Source organism: Lagopus leucura, unplaced genomic scaffold (genome assembly GCF_019238085.1).
Source record: "Lagopus leucura isolate 7727_CA_CO unplaced genomic scaffold, USGS_WTPT01 Super-Scaffold_100002, whole genome shotgun sequence".
Taxonomy (NCBI): Eukaryota; Metazoa; Chordata; class Aves; order Galliformes; family Phasianidae; genus Lagopus; species Lagopus leucura.
In genome coordinates this window covers 25,319,986-25,342,289 of record NW_024962263.1, presented here as the reverse complement: position 1 = coordinate 25,342,289, position 22,304 = coordinate 25,319,986, and positions in this window count along the sequence as shown.

Here is a 22,304-nt window from a genome sequence, read left to right as displayed (position 1 = left end):
GTGAACTCATCCATTCAACTGGCTTTTTTTTTTTTCCCCAGAAGTATCACTCTGATATTTATCATCAGAAACTCTTTAAAAATCAGAATCATAGAATCATCTGGATTGAAAGGGACCTCAAAGATTATCTGGTTTCAACCCCCGTGCTATGGGCAGGGTAGCAAAATTACTAGAAAATTAGAAAACTACTTTGGAAGTTTTCTGAGGTGGGCATCAAGTCTAAAATATAATTAATAATTTAAGTAATTATTTTTGAATCAACATGAACTCATACATTCTGTGGCTATCATAATTTTTCACACACATTTGTTAGTGGTTCATAACCCCTTATGAAAGATTGGAAGGGTAATATCTAATAATATAATTGTCTCGTTATTATCAAATGTATATTATCAAGTAAAATCTTTCAATTTTCCTCCATTAAAACCACATGAAATTCATGTTCAGATCAGTCTGAACTTTTAGAGACTTTGAGAACGAGGCACAGACTGAGGTGTTCAGTGCTTCTTCAGAGAAGATGATACTTCTTACCACACTGCGAGCCAGTTGGATGGTTATGGAAATGGGAAGCGTGTGAAACAGAAACATAGAAATGATGGAGGAGAGAAAGAAACAAAGAAAGAAACTTTTGCAATTCTTTGTGTAGGAAAAGTTCTACTCGATCTTAATGTTTAAGCCACAAAAGTTGTTTTGTGAAACTGTCACAAGGTACTCCAAGGTGGGGATAGCTCTGAATCATGTACAATGACAGTTTGATACAGAATTAAAAAAAAAAAAAAAAAAAAAAAAAGTCAACAAGCTTTGCAAGATCATGGTGCTTCGGTTTCTCAGTTTCTCCCTAATTCATTGCAATTCTGAAAACTTCAAAACTGACATTTTACTATGCCCAAGGACAACATACTTTGCAAGACTGAATCATTGTGCTTATGAATCTTGAAAGAAGGAGTTATTTTTCCTCACTTATATTATTGATTACATAAAAGTATTCAGATTTAGGGTTGACTGGCATCACTGACCTTCTAGTATTCTTGTCTATTCTTTACCAACCTTAGGCAGTTTCTCTGTGCAACTATTTAAGATGACATCTTCTGCAGCCTGTAGACAGATTCACCAAAGGCCTTATTTAACTTCCTAGAAACATAGAGGAATCTTCAACAATGAAAACCAGCAGATGGGAAGTAAGTTGTCTGCCAGTAGCCAGGGAGAGCTAAAAAGATATATACCTCCTGGGTGTAATTTGCTGAAGAAAGCTCTCAGTGGTTTATACTAAAATTCTTTGTTTAACCACAATTAATGCTGAAACCACAGCTTTTACATGGCTGGGTTCTGCAGCAGCTATTAACATTATTATTCCAAAACACCAAGGGAGTAACATAGTGCTCTGTAAGGAAGGATGCATCTTTTATAGCCTTTAATTCTACTATTTCAAGATATTAGAGATCCTATTTAAGTACTTTAACAGTGTGGGCAGATTTTCATAAAGTCTCAGAGGAAGCTGGAGGTTGCTGACAGAGATGCTGAAAATACAACAAACTTTGTGTAGGTATTCCATAGAAAATCAGCTGCATTGAGAAATATCCACTCAATTTCAAAATCTATGTATCTCCAAATCATTACTATGATTAAGCAAGCAGAGTTTGAGAACTCAAGGCCAAATATTGCCACAATTTTGTCTGTCCTATCTCTGTGATGGGTTGAGAGTGTCACAGTTTGACTGCTGACAGGATTCTTAGATTGTTTTTAAGTTAGGCAGAAACATGTACCAGGTTAGACATGACTCTTGGAGGATCCTTGGAAAGAAAAGGTGCTGTGCACTTTTCTCAAGGCCACAGAAGAAAAATGAATCCAGAACTAGAAACATCTATCTATTAAAAAAAAAAAAATAGACTAGTTTTAACTTTGTCCATCTCTTTCTTTGTCACCGTGTCACCAAAGACCATCTGCGGAAAGGCTAGATGCAGAAAAAATAATGGATGCATAATTTGCTTTTATGAAGAACCATACTCCACCAAAGCATTTTAAAGACTATTTGATTAATGCTTATAACAGTCCTGACAATTAGACAAGGGAGTAACATCATAATCATTATCTTACGCATCATAAGTGATTTGCTCAGTGCCACAGCAGGGAAATCTGCATCAAGATTATGGGAGAAAAATAATACTCCCCCTTCCTCTAGACTTCACCCTGACCTTTATTCATTTCTACTTACACCTAGTTCAATACCAAAGGCACAGTAAGTTCACAAACTGGTACATTGTCTGCTTTTCTCAAGATGTGTTGTGTGGCATATTCATTCAGAAGCAACATAAGCTTTAAATGTTAGCACTGACTACTGTAAGAATTTGGTTTTAGCAGTGGTGTTCAATTATTTTTACTTTTTTAAATTCAGAAGAAGATTGTTGGAGTTTTCCACTCTTCCCTGTCAGTTTCTGGCACTGTTTCCTGTGTATTCATCAACTCTTCGCCTCTCTTCAGAGTAAGATGACACTTCACATTTTAAACGCTTACTCTTACATTAGAGAGAAGTGAGACAAAGTCGCTAAAATAACAAGGACTGTCTAGATGTCTAATTTTTACACCTTTTGTGATTTCATTGTTTTCCATTTTTGAAATGATAGTGCATAGTCAAGGGCAAACTACTAGAATTCTTAGAAGAAAAAGTGCATCCAGCCCAGAAATAAATGTTATTTCTGGTGCTGTTTCCCAATAATCTTAGAAAGAGCAACAATTTCACAGCAAGGCTTACACCTAGTTCAATACCAGAGGCCCAAATTTCTCCAACAATCTCATACAAAAATCCTTTGTGTAAAACATCTTTATTTAAATTCCTCTTTTCAATAAACAGAAACCAGGATATTGGAAGATATACAAGCAGAAGAGAAATTAAAAAAAAAAATCTGATAATGTTCATAGTTAATCAAGAAAATGTGTATATCTATTATTCACATTACTAGTAGATATATGAGAAAAAAATATCCCTAAACTTTCATACATCATCCAATCAAGTCGCAACTACAGGAATTGGAGGGGATCCATTAAATACTCCAGAAGTTTTGTTCTAAAATTCAAGAAGCATAATTTCAGTATCTATAACAAAAAGGGAGGGAGGATTTAGGTTGGATGTCAGGGGGAAGTTCTTTACAGAGAGAGTAGTGAGGTGCTGGAAAAGGCTTCCCAGAGAAGTTGTGGATGCCCCGTACCTAGAGGTGTTCAAGGCCAGACTGGATGGGGACCTGGGCAGCCTGGTCTAATATTGAACTGGAAGGTTGGTGGCCCTGCATGTGGCAGGGGAGTTGGAGATTCATGATCCTTGAGGTCTCTTCCAACCCTGGCCATTCTGTGATTCTGTGGAAAGAAAGACTTTGCCTGGATGCAGTATAGCACAAAAATGACTGTGATCCAGGTCTAAAAATATTTAAGGTGGGGGGCAGAGTGGCGAGGCCAGAGTCTTTTCAGCAGTGTGTAGAGACAGGACAAGGGGAAATGGCCAGAAACTGCAGCATAGGAAGTTCCACACAAATGTGCACAAGAACTTCTTTACGGTGAGGGTGACGGAGCACTGGAATGGGCTGCCCAGGAAGGTTGTGGAATCTCCTTCACTAGAGATATTCAAGACCTGCCTGAATGCCTACTTGTGCAACCTGGTGTATTGAACCTGCTTTGGCAGGGGGGTTGGACTCAGTGACCTCTGGAGGTCTCTTCCAATCTCTAGAATTCTGTGATTCTGTTTGTACTGGCACAGTAATTTTCTTGATTCTTCAAATCGTTGGCTTTTCTACCCTAGGTCCTATCATCTGCAAGACTGACTAGCTAGCAATCAAGAAGTTTTGGACAGTGATCCAGGAGTTTTTGCACATTCTTTCTGGACAAAATATGAACTACTTATGTAAGCATTAATTACTTATATCTTAATCTTAGCAGACTTCATCCTTCACAAAGATCCTGCCAGCATCTTAATATTTGTCCTGAAATTTCTATACGTGTTAATGTTTGGATTAAAGTTGTTGTGTGCTGTTGGTGAAAATAAGAAACAAATGTTATGAAGTTGTTCTTCCAACAGCCTAAACACTTCCATTCCTTCCTAAGACTGAAAAAGTGTTTTTCAGAAACAATCTTCCACTTCCAGTATAGCAAATAAATACATAAATGAGTTGGTAATTGCTTTTAAAATTCATATTCTTCCTGAATAGTGTTATAAGTAGGGTGATAGCAGTTCATCATTCAGTTTCCTAGAAGCCAGGAAAATCTTCTTAGGAAATTTTTTTCTGTGACTAGCATAATAGCATGTCAAGTTTCTCACCTGCAAAAAGGGGAAATAAATCTCATGCTACCAGCTCATGCCATGATGAAATCACGTGGCATTTTTTAATATTTTAAATATTTCACTGTTAAAAAAAAACAGGCAAATATATTGTTCAGTAATAATGACAAGAGCAACCTACATTTCCCTAAAGAGCAACTCAGTTATGAATTTAGACATTATTGTTCCAGACAGACAATAAAATCAAGTTTCATCATTATGTAATATTTTCATTTTGATTATATTCTAGACATTTTTTTCAATAATAGACCAAAACCTATGTGAGACTAAGGAAGAGCTAAAGAAATAGTATAAAGCACAGATTACATTTTACTTTTCTTTCTAAGATAAAAGAAATCTACCTTCTAGAGCAAGTTGTAACCCAAAGATAGGTCATGACTAATGAAAAATGAATCTCTGGTGAATAGACCCAGATACCGTTTTGGAGGCAGAAAAACAATAAAAAGCCTGGGTCATTTGCAATGGCTGTCTTGTCTTCTTTAAACACCTATTTTACTTATATAATAAACACCACCATTTTTATTTCCACTTCTGTATAAGGTGAAGCAACAAGAGAAGTTAACAGTACTTAAAATGTGTGACATTGCTCATGTAGTCACCTACAGAGTCTTATATAGAGAAGGTAGAAGAAACTGAAAGATATCTCTTCCAAAAACTTTTAAAAATATATATGTATGTTTTTCAGACAGTATTTATAAGCTTTAGCAATACTGTTCTTTTATATTTGGACAATCCTCTGATAACCACATGTACCTCGATTTCACTTTCTACATTAACTCTGGTTGTCTTCTGGGATCTGACCTAGCTGTGCATAAACATTCTTTTGCACTCTTAAGGCAGTAAAAAATATATGCCATGTGTGCAAATAAATTGATTTAGTTTCAGCTGGGATGGAATTGTTTTCTTCAGAGTGTCTGGTATGATGCTAAGTTTTGGTTATAGGAGAAAAATAATGTTGACAACACAGCGTTGCTTCCAGTTGCTGATAAGCAGAGCTGCATAGAGCCAAGGCCATTTGCAGTAAAGGGCCCAAGGAGCTCAGAGGTGACAGAATTAGGACAACTGGCCAAAGGGGCATTCTATGCCACATGACACCACGCAGAAGGAATTCTGAAGGGGAGGAAATTAGTCTCACTCTTTTCTGCTGCTCAAGGGTAGCTGGGCATCGGTGCAGTGAGTAATTGCTTGTGCATCACTTGATACACGCATTCACACATATATACATGCATAGAAAAGGATAATAGTTATGATCATGCATATGTTCATAACACATTTGTATATATAGTTATACCTATTATCCTTTTCCTTATCTCTACCTTAGAGATAGAGGTTTATCTCAACCCACAAGTTCAACTGTTCTCCGCCCCGCACCCTTGATTCTCCCTCTGAGCCACCTGCCAGGTTAAACCAGAATATAAATTCATGGGAAAGGCTCAGAAACTGTATCAGAGAGAAAATACACTTAATGTAGTTAATATTTCTGTGAATAGCTGTGATGTTCCTTCTCGCATAGCATGGAAATTAACTGTAGAATAATTCTGTTTTTAAAATGATGTTGGGGAATATTTATATATATATATAGATAGATCAATAAAGTAAAAAAAATATTTAAACTCTTGAGTGATGTATGATAAAATATTCATACTTAAGTATAATTAACATTTAAAAATAGGCATAATGTAGATGTTAATTAATTCTTGCTTCTCTTATCTTACAAGAGCATATGTGGCATGTCTAACAGACAAAGATGTTATTTTAAAATGTCCTTTGGAGGGGAAATATACAAAACCACACATACGCTCTAAAATGTTTTCTAAATACATTGTCCATTTGAAGAACTTAAATGTAATTTGCAATTGTTTGTTTTATTTGGAATAGTGATAAGTGTATTAAGGGAAGGGGCAAGAATTGAACAAAGGAAAACTTGTCTATTTTGTCCACAATTACTAATTTGTAGCTGCACGCTGACATTGTTTTCACCTTAAGTCTTATTCAAATGTTATTTCTATTGCTGTCCTTTGTGCTGCCAGTCACAGTGGAATAACGCTCCCTAGGAATTAAGGGCTCAGAAAGCATTTACACTTTCCCTGCAAAAAAAACTTGAAATATTATCTCTTGAATTCTCCAACCAAGTCTTGGAAAGACATTTAAAAATTAAATGAAACTCACACTCATGAGTAAAATAAATAATTTTGAAGATTTTTAGATTCTCAACATTCACTTAAAAATAACAAACAGACCAATATATTCAAGCATAACCCCCTTTCTTCCATGCAAAAAAGAGACCTGAGTTGAGAAGGATCCTAAACTGCATGAAAACATTTGGATCTTACTCTGATCCTGATAGCCATCAATATAGATTGCCAGTTAATGGAAATAGTATTCTTATAGTTTGTACTTCTAAATTTATGAATACACCAGAGTTTTACAGAAAATTGGAGTAAATGAGACAAATACATTACCTGTCAAGTACCAGAAGTAAAGATGAGAATTCATCATGCTTTGTTAAATTTTAATCATCTTAATTAAAGGTTATCCAGGACTTTGACTACCCAGTGATCATATCTTTAGTTCAGACAAGTCTTTTATGAGGCCTTAAACTTTGTTTGATGTCAGTGGATTAACTATTGTTCTTAAGGCTGAGTATGTGTTTAAATAATTTGTTTCTATAAGAATAAACAATTATTTCACTCTTTCATTGAAATCTTCAATTCAGTTTATTCAAACAGATATCTGATAGGGCCTTACAGGGAAAGCACATAAATACTGAAAGATCTTGACTTTCCTGATCCTATCTTTGCACATCCTGACAGCATCCCTGTATTCTTCCGAGACCATGCATCCCTGCTTCTTTTTTTTTTAATCCCTCAATGTGACCCTCAGATCCTTGTTCAACCATATCTGTTTCCTTTGCTTGATTTCTTATGCTGGGAGAGGAAGAGATCTTGTGTTCTCAGAAACATGTCATGAAAGGGCTGCCAGATTTGTCCCTAAGGACTGTTTTCCAGTGGATGTCATCCAATAATTCCTTAAACAGCTGGGAGTTCATTTTTTGAAAATCAGGGTACTGCCTCTGCTCTTTGCCAGTCCCATATCCTTGAGATCACAAACTCAACCAGGCAGCCTCCAGTCTTAACATCTTTGATGATCCCCTTTGCTATGGTGAGCACCAGATCAAGTAACACCTCACCACAGCACTCTCCTCTCCTCCCCCTCCCCACTTCTGTCAATAGCTGAAACATTATTCCCCTTTACTTGTGTCTCGCTTTAAAGACACAAGTTTTCACAAGTTTATCCCTGTATTTTTATTAGAATAATATAAAGACAAGGTAAAAAAAAACAAAATCAAAACAAAGCAAACAAGCCCACCAACCCTCTTGATAACACTACCCCCATTAAAAAATTAAAACAAGCAACTAAGAGCAGGAAAGAAGGATATGAATTAAATGAAAACACTACATTTAAAATTATTTCTGCTTGCTATGTACAGCTAACTGTCAGGTTCCCCCAATTTGTCTTATTACACATGATCTACAAGAATCTGCACTTGCACCTTTATTGCTTCTAAACCTTGCAGCCTTTATTTTCAGTTCAGTCTATCAATTTACATGCTGTTCTCATCTTTTGCCAAAACTAAATATCAATTGTTACCCGTTTAGATATCCTTTATATATCCCTTTATTGCTGCTCTCTACATATTTATGAAAAATGTATTACCATGCCTTAAAAATATCACCTTATAAAATGGTATTTCATGTATCACCATTTGATCCTAAGAGATAATGAATAGTAAAAAAGAAATAAGGAAGAACTGCAGCCTCTCCGTCTTTTGCATTAAGAATCTCAGACAAAGACCTAAATCAGTAGGCTATAAACAGAAAATATTTATGCCTTCCAGGGAAGAATTTTGATACTGTAATAAGTAATAGAACAACTACAATGGATAAACACAGAGATTAATAGACTTCCTGACTCAGTATCTCATTTTGCTGTGGAAAAATTTGGCATAGCATTTTTGATGATCAAAGCCAAATGGACAAAGGTCTCACTTTCTGAATATCTGATTTAGAAGCTCTTAAGCACCTGCCTGTCACAGTGTGAAATAGTCAATTCCTAAGTGTCATGCTCAGTAGAGGACTCAGTTTGGCATCCTGCTATTCCCACAGCCAAAAAAAAATAATCATTCTTTGTGAGAGAAAATCCCAGCACTTGTGAGAGAAGGCTAAACTTATGTTTAGGGCACACACTAGACTTCTCACATGAACTTATGTCACCACTGTATTAAAGACTGACAAAATTTAATAATTCAGAGAGATCCAAATAACTGAAAACTCTTATTCTGGAACCCACATCATTGGAAGTGTTCAAGGCCTGGCTGACTGGGTCTTTGAAAAACTTGACCAGGTGAAAGATGACCCGGCCCAGCATTGCCCAGCATGTGGAACTAGGTAATCTTTATGGTCCCTTCCAATCCAGACCATTCTATTCCTCTATGATTCCACAGAAGGTAACACAGAAACTTTTGAACAGCAGTTTGACATTTGATTAAAATATTACCATTGTCATCTAAGAAGACAATTTTTTAATTCTGGGTGTGGATGTTCTGACAGAAAGAAGACACATCACACATCACAACAAATGCTGCACAAATAATATCTACACAAACAAAACTGTTTATGAGAATCCTACAGATTATTCAAGGCTGAGATTTCACAAAGCCAGGTCAGTATCATTTTAGTTTACACTTCAATAGAAGTAAAAATGCATATTTAGTAGAGAGAGAGTCCTAAAGACATGAAATAATTCCTTCTATATTTTCCAGTAGAATTAACACACACGATGTCAAATATATAGTCCACAGTGCAGCTAGGGATTACCATTTATCATTTACTTCAAGATCATTTCATTTTAGAATAAACATATGAAATCCCTGCCCAAAAGAACTGTTTCACCTTCTTAAAGAATTAAATAATAAATTAATATACTATTTATTATATTATTATATATTATATTATAATATTTAATATAATTAAAAAATAATAAATAAAAATAAATTTGAGAAAAATATGCGTCTTAGATTTTAAACGGGCTGAAGATACATACTTTCTCACGTTACCTGATTTTACAGCAATTTTGCACTGTGCATGAATACAGACTTGTGCTGTAAGTTCATAGTAAATTTGTGGAAGACTTATTTTGTAGGTAATAGTTGAAGAACAAACACTCTCTTATAGAAAATGAGCCTATAAAATCATGCTATACACAGAAACAGAGCCAAGGAGAAGACCAAGTCCTATCATTTACTCTTTAACTTATTTATCCATTTAAACATGAGTCTTAAAAAACTTTAACAGAAGTGCTGAAATGGAATGCATTAAATGCATTATTTCACTTTTAACCCTACAAGAACAACCCTTGAAGGTGAACACAGGCTAACACAGCTGAATTCACAGGCCATCCTGCCATAGGAAGTCTAATGCAGGCCCTTAATACCTACTATAGATTTGCTTAAGTTCCACGTTGCTGACAAAGCCACAGGTGTGTCTCACCTTTAGCAACAATTGTAGGTTATTACACAGACCATAGATGACTTAAACCAGTCTTTCTTTTAAGTACAGCTGTAGCAAGCCTCACTGAGGTCCACTTCTAGAGTTCACACCCTCTGCTTATGGTTGTGCAGTAGCTTTGGAGATGGGAGCAAGTGAGTAATGATCCAGGTACCATTACACAGATTAATATCTAGGAAGTGTTTCAAAATCACCTAACAAGAAACTGTCTAAACTAGATTAAAACCAGTCCAGTCCCACATAGTTCTGCAACATTAGGCTCCCTTGAAGATCTGATCTCAGATCTTCTCTGCAATTGTCTGCAAACATAGTTTGCATAAGTTTTTACTGCATACAATTTAGAATGCCTTTAAGATTTTTTTTATTATTATTATTTATATTCCTCTATCTATGCAGTGGATAGTTTGAGAGGACTACTTGTAGGCAAAGCAAAGGTTAAGAATTTTACAGAGGACGACCACAGATGTTAATTTTGAATTTGCGCAGACAGAGCACTTGAACTATTAGAGTGCTTCAGTCACAGAAAGAATGCACATCATACGACTTTCAGATCTATCTAAAATTGTGACTACTGAACATCAGCGTGAGGAAAAACACTCAGATATCCCTTAGAGACAAAGAATTATTTGCAGAGTTTAGGTCTGTGAATTCCTTCTTCTTCAGCATGAACAGATACATCATGTGTACTAAGAGACACACTAAGTTTAAAGAGAAATATATAGAGAGTTATATTGGTCATTATAGAATATTCAAGATAATAAAAAATAATAGTTTTTTTTTTTTTCCCTGTGAACTACAGAAGACTTGAGATGTGTGGATAAGAACTTAATTATTTAGGAATTTAACAAACAAGACGTGTGTAATGCTATAAATGGGATGGAAAGTACTGTGATAATAGCAGGGTGGCACAGCCCTTAGCCACACCAAGTGAAAACAAGCTCAAATATAGCAGATACAGAAATGAAGGAAAAGAGCTGCTTGTTTTCAGAAGACTTGAGGTAGACAGGAATCTCCAACAAGAAGCACCCTCACCTCCACTGCCAACCCTTAAATGAGTTCTGAATCCTGGCTCTACCCCTTCCAGTCACTCAGGTGCACTGCATGCAGCTGAACTCCCTGGATTGGCCCTGCCTTTTCACCAGGTGCTCAATCAATATTTCGGGTCATGACTTAGCATTTCTGCTCAAGGATTTTTTTGTTGTTGTTGTTTTTGTTGGTATGTTTTTGTTTTTTTTTTCTTCAGGAATGAGTTTGGGAAATTGTGCTATGAACAAAAAATCCCTCAAAAGTAAAGACCAAATTTTTAACCTGCTTCTGCCTACTGTTGAATAAATTGTCTCATCTTCCAAGTGACACAGTGTGTAACAGTTTAGAGTTTTAAGAGTTCAAAATTCAATTTGCTATTCACGTCAAATTATGTGAGGGACCAAGCAATTAAAGTAAAGAAAGAGATTCCAAAAGATTATCTACCATATCTTCCATAAAGTAACTTTCACTGGAGCTGTGATATTGCAGGAACTGAAATGTGAACTACAAGAAAGTAGGAAAAAATAATTCCTCACTTGAGATACTTGCTGTAGTGTTCTACGTGGAAGCTAATATGTATAGATCTATTTTCTACCTTTCTGTAATTTGTGAGTTACTAAAAAAAAAATTAATGTATGCATGTTCAGTTTAGTTCATCTTGTGCAGACAACTGCATATCCTATTTCACTTCATCAACTCTGCAAGTCATTTAAATATAATGGTAACTCCCTGGAGTCTGTGGATAACAGGCTGAAAACCACTGATCCGTAGGATTGAAAGCAATGATCACTGAAGTTTTCAGATTTGCTTCCTGTCACATCTCCTAATCAAGTGGCTTGACACTGTGTGTTTCACACATCTCCCTCTGGTTGTGCACTATGCACTGTATAGCTGTGCTCAATTATGAGCCTAATGATTTTAAGGTTCTAGGAAATCTGGCTAGGTTCTAAACTGAGTGGTATTTTTTTCTGAATCTCAGTGGTAAATGCTATTCAAGTGGTAAATGCTATACAAACTAAATAGCAGAGCTGGCAAATCATTGCTACAGATTATGAAAGAGATCAAAAAAGAAAAGGAAGAAGGGAAGGAAGGAAAGAACAAAGGAAGGGAGGGAGGGAGGAAGGGAAAGAAAGAAAGAAAGAAAACTTTAGTCTTCAGAAGAGAACTGTGGAATCGACCCCTTTCTGGACCAAAGATCAGCCCTCAAAGCCCCAGACTTGATGCATTGTTGAATGGAGTCATTAAAATACAAGAAATATTCTTAGAATAGAATCTTACCCATTTTCATAGTTAATATTAAACCCTAATTAATTTTAAACAAAATAAAATAAAATAGGTGACTCATGAACACAACATTGACTTATATTTTGATAATATGACAAAATCAATCCAATTTTTCCACACTAAGAATATTAGAAAATTCAGGTCAAGCAAAGAATTTTCATTATATTTCTCTCAAATGTCACAGAGATACCTGTTTAGTAATGTAGATGAGACCCCATTAGTTTCAGTGACAATAAAATAACTACATTTTTCAGTTATCTATTATATAGAGACATGCTGTCAGGTATGACAGTGTTGGCAAAGAGGTAGGAGAATGCTAGAAAATACAGCTTTGATCTAATTTCTGTAATTAGACTGGTAAGGAATGCATTGTTTCAAATCAACATAAGACAATCAGCAACACTTTGTGTATACTTTTATAATCAAAAGCATTCCTTTGGAAAGAGCCAGAAGCCATTTATTTTCAGATGGGAAGGCCCAGGAAAAAAGGCAGGGATCTCTTGGAAAGAGTCCAGCAGAGGGCCACAAAGATGGTGAAGGGACTGGAGCATCTCTCCTATGAAGAAAGGCTGAGTGAACTGGGTCTGTTCATCCTTGAGAAAAAAAGACTGAGAGGCGGCCTGATCCAGGTCTATAAGTATCTAAGGTGTGGGGGGGCAGAATGGCGAGAACAGACTCTTTTCAGTGGTGAGTGGAGACAGGACAAGGGGAAACGGCCGGAAACTGCAGCATAGGAAGTTCTGCACAAATGTGTGAAGGAAATTCTTTACAGTGAGGTGATGGAGCACTGGAACAGGCTGCCCAGGAAGGTTGTGGAGTCTCCTTCTCTGGAGATGTTCAAGACCTGCCTGGATGCCTACCTGTGCGACCTGGTGTAGGGAACCTGCTTTGGCAGGGGGGTTGGACTCGATGATCTCAGGAGGTCCCTTCCAACCCCTCCAGTTCTGTAATTCTGTGATTCTGTGAATGCTTTCTGGACTAAGACTTAATCTGGATGCAAATATTTTCAGCTTGATGCAGGAAGTTAGCAGATGATAGCCTGTGTTCTCTGAAGGCAAGATACAAGCTGGTGTCTCCTTGTTTCCTCTTATCTTTGCTGATTTAAATTTGTGAGGCCTGGAAAACAGGAACAAAAGAGTTCCTGCTGAGAACCTCTAAACCAGAATCTGTCACTCCAAAGAGCAGGCTCGACCACTCTGGACTAAACATAACAGAACATGAACGTTTGTTTGTCCTAATGGTCAAATAACCATCACACACTGGATCTGCCACTACCCTGACAGCAAGGCATCTCTGGATGGATGAGTGGTAAACTGCTGCTTTGCTTTGCTGTGTTTTTATATCTGTATGTCTCTAAGTTTGTCTTTCTTTATCTTTTCCCTTTATCCTTTTTCACTCTTTTGCTCTTGCACTCTTTGTAGCAGAGTTTGCTGAATACTGTCTTAGAACTTTTAGCATAAAAGTAGCTCTTGCACCAAAGTAGTCATAACATTTATTAACAGTTACTAGCAAATTGGTCAATTTTACCTACAAATAGAGTATTAGTTGTTGTTAGAAAGCTCTCAATAAATTAATTTGTATTATTCTGAGTCTTGGATGACTTCACTGTGATATTGATCCCTGCTGACTAGGGGGCGGCGTAAATTAGTGAATAGAAGTGATGTTCACCTCCCTCACAATCCACTGAGTGGGATGAAACATTACCTTCAAAATAGTTCTATTAATTTCAGAGGAATACAAATCACTTAGTCTGTTAGAATAATTATATAGATTAAGGTTGCAATTTACTCTTCGGGTTTCATGTGCTTCATCAAACAATGGACTATGGTTCAACCCAGGGACTGGAAAGGGGAGTACCCAGCCCATGTGTCAAGCACATGCTTGGCTTTGGAATGAACAAAATGTCCATGTGAATGCATATCACAGCACAGAGCTGCAAACAATGATGTTTCATAGACTTGCTGCTTTTTCTAAACATTACTAAGAAAACTATGAGACAAAAGACAAAACAAATACAAAAGAATAATATAAGTCAATACTGTCCTTACAGTCAATACAAAGGATGTGCAATCATTTCAAAATTACATTCCTAAAGACATAATATTTTCTTTCTCATTGTACTCTTTTTCTGTCTTGAAGAGATAGACAATGGTTTTCAGCAATACAATAGTGTTTCTATTGTACTTTCTAATGAATTATGATCCTTAAAAACTATAGATGTTCTTTTTATGACCACAATGGATGGCTGCAAAATGTTACTAAATTCCTTCCTTGAATTGATACAGTCTGATGATTTCAGATGACAGAACCAATTCTATTGAAGGAGAATTGTAATTTTAACGCCTTATCTGTACTATGACAAATGAATTTAACTGTGATATACTGCAGCGTCTTCTGAGCCTCCTTAATGCCCATTTATGCTTACATGAAAGAAATTCAGCTTTATTTAAGCCCTAAAGTCTGGGATCAAGCTGAAAGTGTTACCTGTTCCTTTACTGATAGAAGAGACTGTGTTCTCTACCTCAAGGACTGTATAGCAATTCTAATTTAAGATCCAAAATACTGTGCTTCTTGCAAGTATAAGGTGAAGATCAGAGAAAAGCAATTTAGAAAGTATTGCGCTGCTTCAGCAATTTTTTTTATTTCTGGCAACTTTTTTTCATGTCCAGGACATTACCATGGCATATAAAAATGTAACATAATGTTACTAGGTATCGTAATGTTACCAATCGTAGAGATTACCTTAAAAATAATATCTAATCTTTTCTATTAAGAAATTAATAGTGAAGTGAAAGTGAATTATAAATAAAACAAATGTACAAATGTGCAAATCCTGTTTTCTGCTACATTAAATCTAATTTGCCAATGGCTGTGGAGTTCATTTGAATTGTTAGGATACCAAAAGTTGTAATATTTGCAGCCAAATGAACAGATATCTCCACTGGTGCATAACTCAGCTTGTCCCTCCTTCTTTCTGTTCTCTTCCTCTTATAGTTTCTTCCTTTCCTGGACCTTACCAGCAATCCTTAAAGCTGATGCCATTAGCTCCCTTGGCAGTGTGCATTTGACTTCTGACTTCTTCCTTCAGTCTTCCTTTAACAGACCTTTATCAACGCTGCTTTTTACGTGCAGATTTTCTCGTACATAATTAGTGAAGTAAAGTAAAATGAAAGCTACTCTAACAATGCAGGATATTGTTTACCTGTATTACTCATCAGATTGTATTCACTCTGGTTCTGAGAGATTCCAATGACATCTAAATGTAAAAATTCATTAATTCAGGAGAAATGATTTATTCTGAAGCATGGTAAGAATTTTATCTTGTTTTGTTTTGTTTTGTTTTGTTTATACAAGAGAAAAGATTTTTCTTTAGTTGAAATGAGATGGAAATGTCACAAATAGGATGAAAATGTCTGCTGTGTAAAGAAGGAATGAAAGTCAATGAAGAGCTTTACTCTGCTGGCATAATAATTTTAAAAGGTGAATCAGTAAGCAGGCAATCAGCCTCACCTGCACAAATGAGTTTGCTGTTCCATGGGTGAGGAAGGTAAAGATTATTTATTTATTATTTGCTTCCTTTGAAGATAAAATCAAGCAAATAAGTATCACCAGGGCTCTGAATATAAAAAGAGGGGAGACTCACAATCTGAGTCATAGGGTTACAAAGAACAAAATCTTGTTTGATTTTGCTTTGCAATCATTACCAAAATGAATAGCTATGTTGGTGTCAGGAGCTCATACATGCAGACTGTAATGTTGAACAGCTAGGCATAAAAGGATGGGTAGATATCTTGATAGGCAGAAAAATGTTTCTTCTCTTACTGTCAACACCTCCACTTTAGAAAACAACTTTCATTACCAGAATTAAGGCAACCTACATGTGGTAAAATATTCATCGCTACCATAATGTGCACTAGTTCTGTGACCTAGAATGTGACACAGGTAGACACACAGAGTCACATTTCTTCAGAATGCATAGGGAATTTTATTAAAATACAGAATGTAATTATATTTTTAAAGAAAAGTCTATCCCCATTCTTTCAAAAAATGTATCTCACTCTCTCTGCCTTCTAACAGTACACTCTTTTTTGTCCCCGAATCTGAAGGAAGGCAGATAGAAAATCCACTGAAAGAATCTGTAGGATTTTTATTGGCTTAGAAGTCACTTTAATGGGAATACCTTCAAATCTGCAGACAGATTTTTTTAGACAAAGAATGCCACCTACTTTTATTTTAAAGGAATTTATTCTTTTCAAGGATGCTCTCTACGTTTCAGTTGTCAGAAGCTGTCAGAAGTACAGAAGATCAGCCAGTTTGCACAGTCTGCAATGGCAATGATCACCAGCAATAACATATACAATGCCTTTTTCTTTTTTGGCATATAAGCAACATTTCCCTGGGAGCTTTCTGACAGCTGATGCTGAATGTTTTTACTTTGCCATGTATGCAGTCATAGAGCAAAAAGTCAAAGCATTAGTCAGGATAATTTGTATGATAAGCATGTTTTTTTTTTTTTTTTCTGTGCTCACTGAAGTGATTAATAGGGAGTCAGAGGACTAACATTTTTCCTTGTGGGACTTTCTCCAAAAGTACATTCTGATAAGATTCCAGATAAATCCATACTATCATACTATGATAAAAACAAATAATAGCACATTATGGATCCCTCCTCCTTTCTCCAGAAGAAATTTTTATCTTTCCCTTTTAATGAGTATATGTAATTTAAATCACTGTATACATATGTTATACCCAAACCTGACCTTAGGTTCTGGGAGAATGTGCTCTGAAAGATCCCTGGGAATATTCATACTTAACTCTAATCACTTTCTATAATGGCCTTCTCCTGTAACCCTTCCACTGTTTCACCTTATTGGGATTTGCTTTTGTTTCATTTTCTTCAGAGCTATCTTCTACTTGTTTCTGCACATAATCAAAACAAAACATCCTCTTCCTCTGTGGTTATGATATTTTCCTTCAAGCTCTCAGGATGAGTGACATAAGTATATGCATCTGCATGATTTGCATGGGAGTTTATCAACTTATTGGCTGGATTCAACACAAGTCCTGGAAAGACATTTTCCAACTGTTACAGGAAATTATGGCAGAGAAGACAAAACCCTCCAGACCTCAGGAGGTGTTCAAATAAAAGAGAGAACCTCCAGACTGCAAAATGCCCATGAGGTAGATAAAGTATGGAAAGATACTTGTATAACAGAAAGAAAGGAAAATAGAATGCAAAACAAAATGCAGTAGAATTATAAATAAAATTATTTTAAAAAAAGGAAAAGAAAGAAATGAAAACTAGAGATAGTTTGAGGCCATTTTCTCCTAAATTTGCTTCATTTCTGAATTCCTTTCAATTTCAGGGGTAATTCTTACATCTGTTCATTAATTATCCAAGTATTTTTTAGTATTATCCAAGTACTTCTTTAGTATTTTTAAGTCATTCTATCTTTCAAATGTATTCATTACACAGCTTAGAACAGTTTAGAAATTTGTATTGTGCATTTGTGGCATTTTTAGTTGTAATTCTAAAGGATGACCATGCATCAGCGTTTTTTTTTTTCCATCCAGACACAAAATAGTCAGGACAAAGATTAAGAAAAAAAAACAAACAAAAAACAACAAACAAAAAACACAGAGTAGAATGGTTCAAAATTTAAGCAAAGGTGGCTATGGAATATTCTCTTATACAAATTCAATGTTTTCAATTTTGACTTGTACGTCAAGTTCTATAAGTACATCTTTGTAATTTTCCCAGATATTGAACCTTCCCTTTATATGTAAGAATCTGATATTTTTTCCCATGTGAATTGGCATGTACTTCAGTTGTAGCTCCATTATTTAGTGCAGGTAGTCTCTCTGTGGATATCTGTAAGAGAAACTAAAGATGAAGTTAAACTGAGAGATCTGAATCAAGCAGGAAAGTAAATGGGAAAACATCCCCAGAAATGTGACAAAATGGAGATGCAGAGGAAGAATTTGAATATGACTATCCAAATGAGTTACAAGACACAAAGCATACAAGTGAGCATGTCAGATTTATTGTCATTTTTTGCTACACTTCGATGGGTAAATCAGATGTTCCATTTTTAGATATCATATATATGCGAACAAAAAATCCAAGAGTGATATTAACTGGAGAGACCTTATGATAGTGTTACTCATGGTCTGGGGAAAAAAAAAAAAAAGCAGAATAGCAAAAAAAAATGTAATTATCAGGAATATCTACTTTCTTATTCATATATATACATTTACATTACAATTGATCATTCTTTTGTTGAGCAACTCTGACAGCCTGTGTGCATTTCTGGAGCTCCAAGGTATAAATAGAATCCTGTGTCCCATCTGACCACACAATATCTGAACCTTAGAAATACTAACAGCTTTTCTTGAAAGTATAATAATTGCATACAAAATTACAGTGTTTCCAGCGAATGCATTTCTCCTCACTTTTGGAGCTCCCACTGCTCCTGGAATTTCCACTTCACTACACTTTTCAGACAAAAAAAGTAATATCAATCTGTAAGTCTGCATGTATTTTCCCTCTAGAGGTTTCTAATATGCTGTTGATAGGAATGAATAACTGAAAAAAATTATTACAGTAAATATTTAGATGACAATTTAAAATTATTTAAATATTTCCTATGCACCACAATAACCGCAGGATATGTAACCAATGCTTTTTGTTGGTGTTTTTGTTTTTGCTTTTTTTTTTTTTTAAAGGCTTCAACCAGCTAAGAAGGAGCAGTCTGAGGGGATTAACTTGGTTAATCATTTATCAAGACTCAGCAGCTTTACAGCATTGTTTTGAAAACACAGAAAGGAATCCTACAACTTTTGAAGAAGCTAAAATATAAAGACAAAATGGAAATAGCTTCCAGAGGTTTAATTCACCTAAAAATGTTTCTTTTGAATCTTTTTACAGATTTTTTATATCCTTTAATTTCCTAAGTTTCCAAAAATTACAAAAGATTTTGAAAGTTTCCAAATACTTACTTGAGTAAACTATTCACAGTGATAAACATTGACAATAGTATATTTGGATTTACTTCTTTTATTTAAAACAAAAGCAGAAAAACTAGATCCTTGAGGATGTGACACTTCCATGCTGCTTAATTTTTCTGTCTCCAGTATTTGAAACTGTGCCTTGCCTTTATTAATAATCTATTAATCATTGACAAAATGCCCATATCGCACACACTTACATTATAGGCAAGTTCCTGAGATATGCCTCATTAACTGGATTACATATTTGATCTGAACTCTGTCATGTCTTTGTGTTGACAGTCAGGGTGCCTCATTCTGTGCTGTGAGTAGTCTTTATTAATATCATTCTCTTCACGTAGTATCTCTCTGAACCCTCCTCTGATGTATGAAAGGTGACCAAAAGTCAAACAGATTGTGATTGACTGCAAAGTAAATGTTGGTATCTTCTGTGAATTATCATAACATTCACTGAACCAACTTTTGATTTGCCTTTGAAATAAAAAAAACTTGAAAAAATCTGTATTGAATTAATTTATTTTTTTCCCCCATGGAGGAAGGGAACAAAAAATGTTTTCTTCTATGCTGACTTTTCTCCTTTTAACTTCAGAAATAATTTATTGCTGCTTAGAGGTAGCATTCTGACAGCTGTGAGACCAAAATTCTCAGCTAGTTACAGATCTGAAGCAGCACAGTCAATGGCAGCACAAGCTTTTCCTCACAGAGAACAGCTTTTCTGGATGGAGGCACATTCCACATTCCCTAAGGCTCATTTTTGTTACTATCCAGGAACTTGAGCCACATTAAAGGTACAAGTTTTTTAACTGGCCTAGAGGACAGTTGGATCGAGACAGAATTAGAAGCCCTATTTTTCCATTTTTTAAAACCTGCTTCTCACTATCCTTTAAGCTTTAGCTGTTTAATATAATATAATTTTTGATACACTAACAGGTGGTTGTAGTAATATCTTAAAAACCTGTAAGAATATAATTACTTTAAAATAAATAAGTACTTTAAAATAAATTAGGTGTTCCAAGGTGGCAGAAACTACTATCTGAAACCAGTTCCAACAGACTACTGGCTTTGTTGATATCAGCAGTAGAAGTCTTAGGGGTTTTATCTACGTCAGATTGACTTGATTTGGTTAATTATTCTGATCTCAATGTGAGATCTGATGGATCATTAAGCCGTGAACTATGTAAAATACATATGCACAGAGACAGATGGTTAGTCATCAGTTTGACTTTGATCCTAGCAAAGCATTGCTGACAGCATAAGAAGTTTTATTCTTTATTAATAACCAGCTGGATACAAAGAAAGTTTCACTTTTCTACCACACATTATATAGGTAATCCAACCTTTTAATAGCTACAGACACTTTCATCTGCCAAAAAGAAAATTATCTTGGCCAGAGATTGTACCCACAGAGATCACAAATGAATTGTATTTGACTTGCCTACAGTGTCTTGAGTAGCATTTCTGATAGCAGAAGTAGACTGGAAGATGTATCTTGTCTGAGACAAACCTGCAGGCTGATGAATACTAGAAAGTGGTTGATAAGCAAGTTCACTCATTATTATTATTATATTAGACTGTAAATTGAAATTCTGAGTTATTTCTTGTGTTGAGAAAGATTTAACCCAGTATAGATGAGAATGTGGTTTTTTTAATGTTTGCAAAAATAAAAAAAATAATGTAAGCTCTAGTTTCTGTATTTCAGGTGAGATTTGTCCACATTGCTGTAGCATTAAAAAAAAAATCTGGAAATACATCTAGGATGTGATTTAATATAATGTTCTAGAACAAATGTACAAATAATGAACTTTTTAGATTAAAGTTTGCTACTATCTATGAAACTGATTAAGGATCTTTAACAAAAACACTTCATGTAGAAGTCTTTATAATCATTTTAGTGAGAGTCTATCATGTCATGATGTGTCAACTTTGATTCAGAACACAAGAAGTTGTAAAGCAGAACATGATTGATTGTTACAGAATTAAACAACACACTAGCTCCATAACTTCTCTTTACTGGAAACAACCACAGAACTTAACTTCACTATCACAATAAAAGCTACCAAAAGTATATTTAAAGGGAGAGACTGTGTTTTTTATCTCAAAGTTGAAGAAAACATTCTATAAGTACTCCATTTCTTAATTGTTGTTTTTCCTTTTTCAGGAAATACTTCTTATGTTACACTCTCAAAACTCAATTTCCCTCTGAACTTTAAAAAAGCACTCGCTTTCATTTATATAAGCTTGCTGAGATGACTAAAATGAATTTCTAAACATATACGAGTAATTTATTGGTCTGAATACTATAGCAAGGTAATTTGCTATGTATTTTATTTCTCTTTCCTAGAATTAAAATATTAATAACAAAATAAATTCTATCTTAGTTTTAAATATGTCCATTAAAATCCATACATTTTCATTTCCATGACTTTCAGCTCACTGTTAAATAACTTTTATTTCAGTACTGCTAGTGGTTCTAGATGCATTTGCAGACTATATTAATCATCAGTCATAAAGAATCTTGTCTCGTTGCAGCCTCCTCCTTTCCCACAATTACCTCCTTATTTTTTCTTTCTTCATTTTTAGCTGCTTTGATACTGGTCATATTTCTGAAGATGCAGTGTCTGACACTTGCCTTTAGTTCCATAGACTTACCACTGCTGAATCTCTTTTCCCTCTTAAAAAATTAATGTGTCCTGAAATTCCTCACAGAGGAATACAATCATTGCATAGAGTTCTTCTGAGCATTAACTAAGTCTTCTTTCCCGCTTTTCCTCTCTGTTCTGAAAATGTCTATAAAAGTTTGTTTTTCAAGGCTTACAAAAATATATGTCCTTGCAATTTCTTAATCAAATCTTTAAAGAGAGGAAAATTATATTTTCTGACAATTCAAATCTTTCCAAGCCATCAAGAAATTCTTCTTTAGGGCAATATCTGTTGTGAATTACATAGTCTTTACATAATATTACTTTACATAATATCATCATACTAATTATCTACACCTTCTGAAATAAAATCTATTGATTTTATTTCTTGAATCTTGAAATAAAATCTATTTTTGTATTTTAGATGTTACCTTATATATTGCAAAACATTCCTAA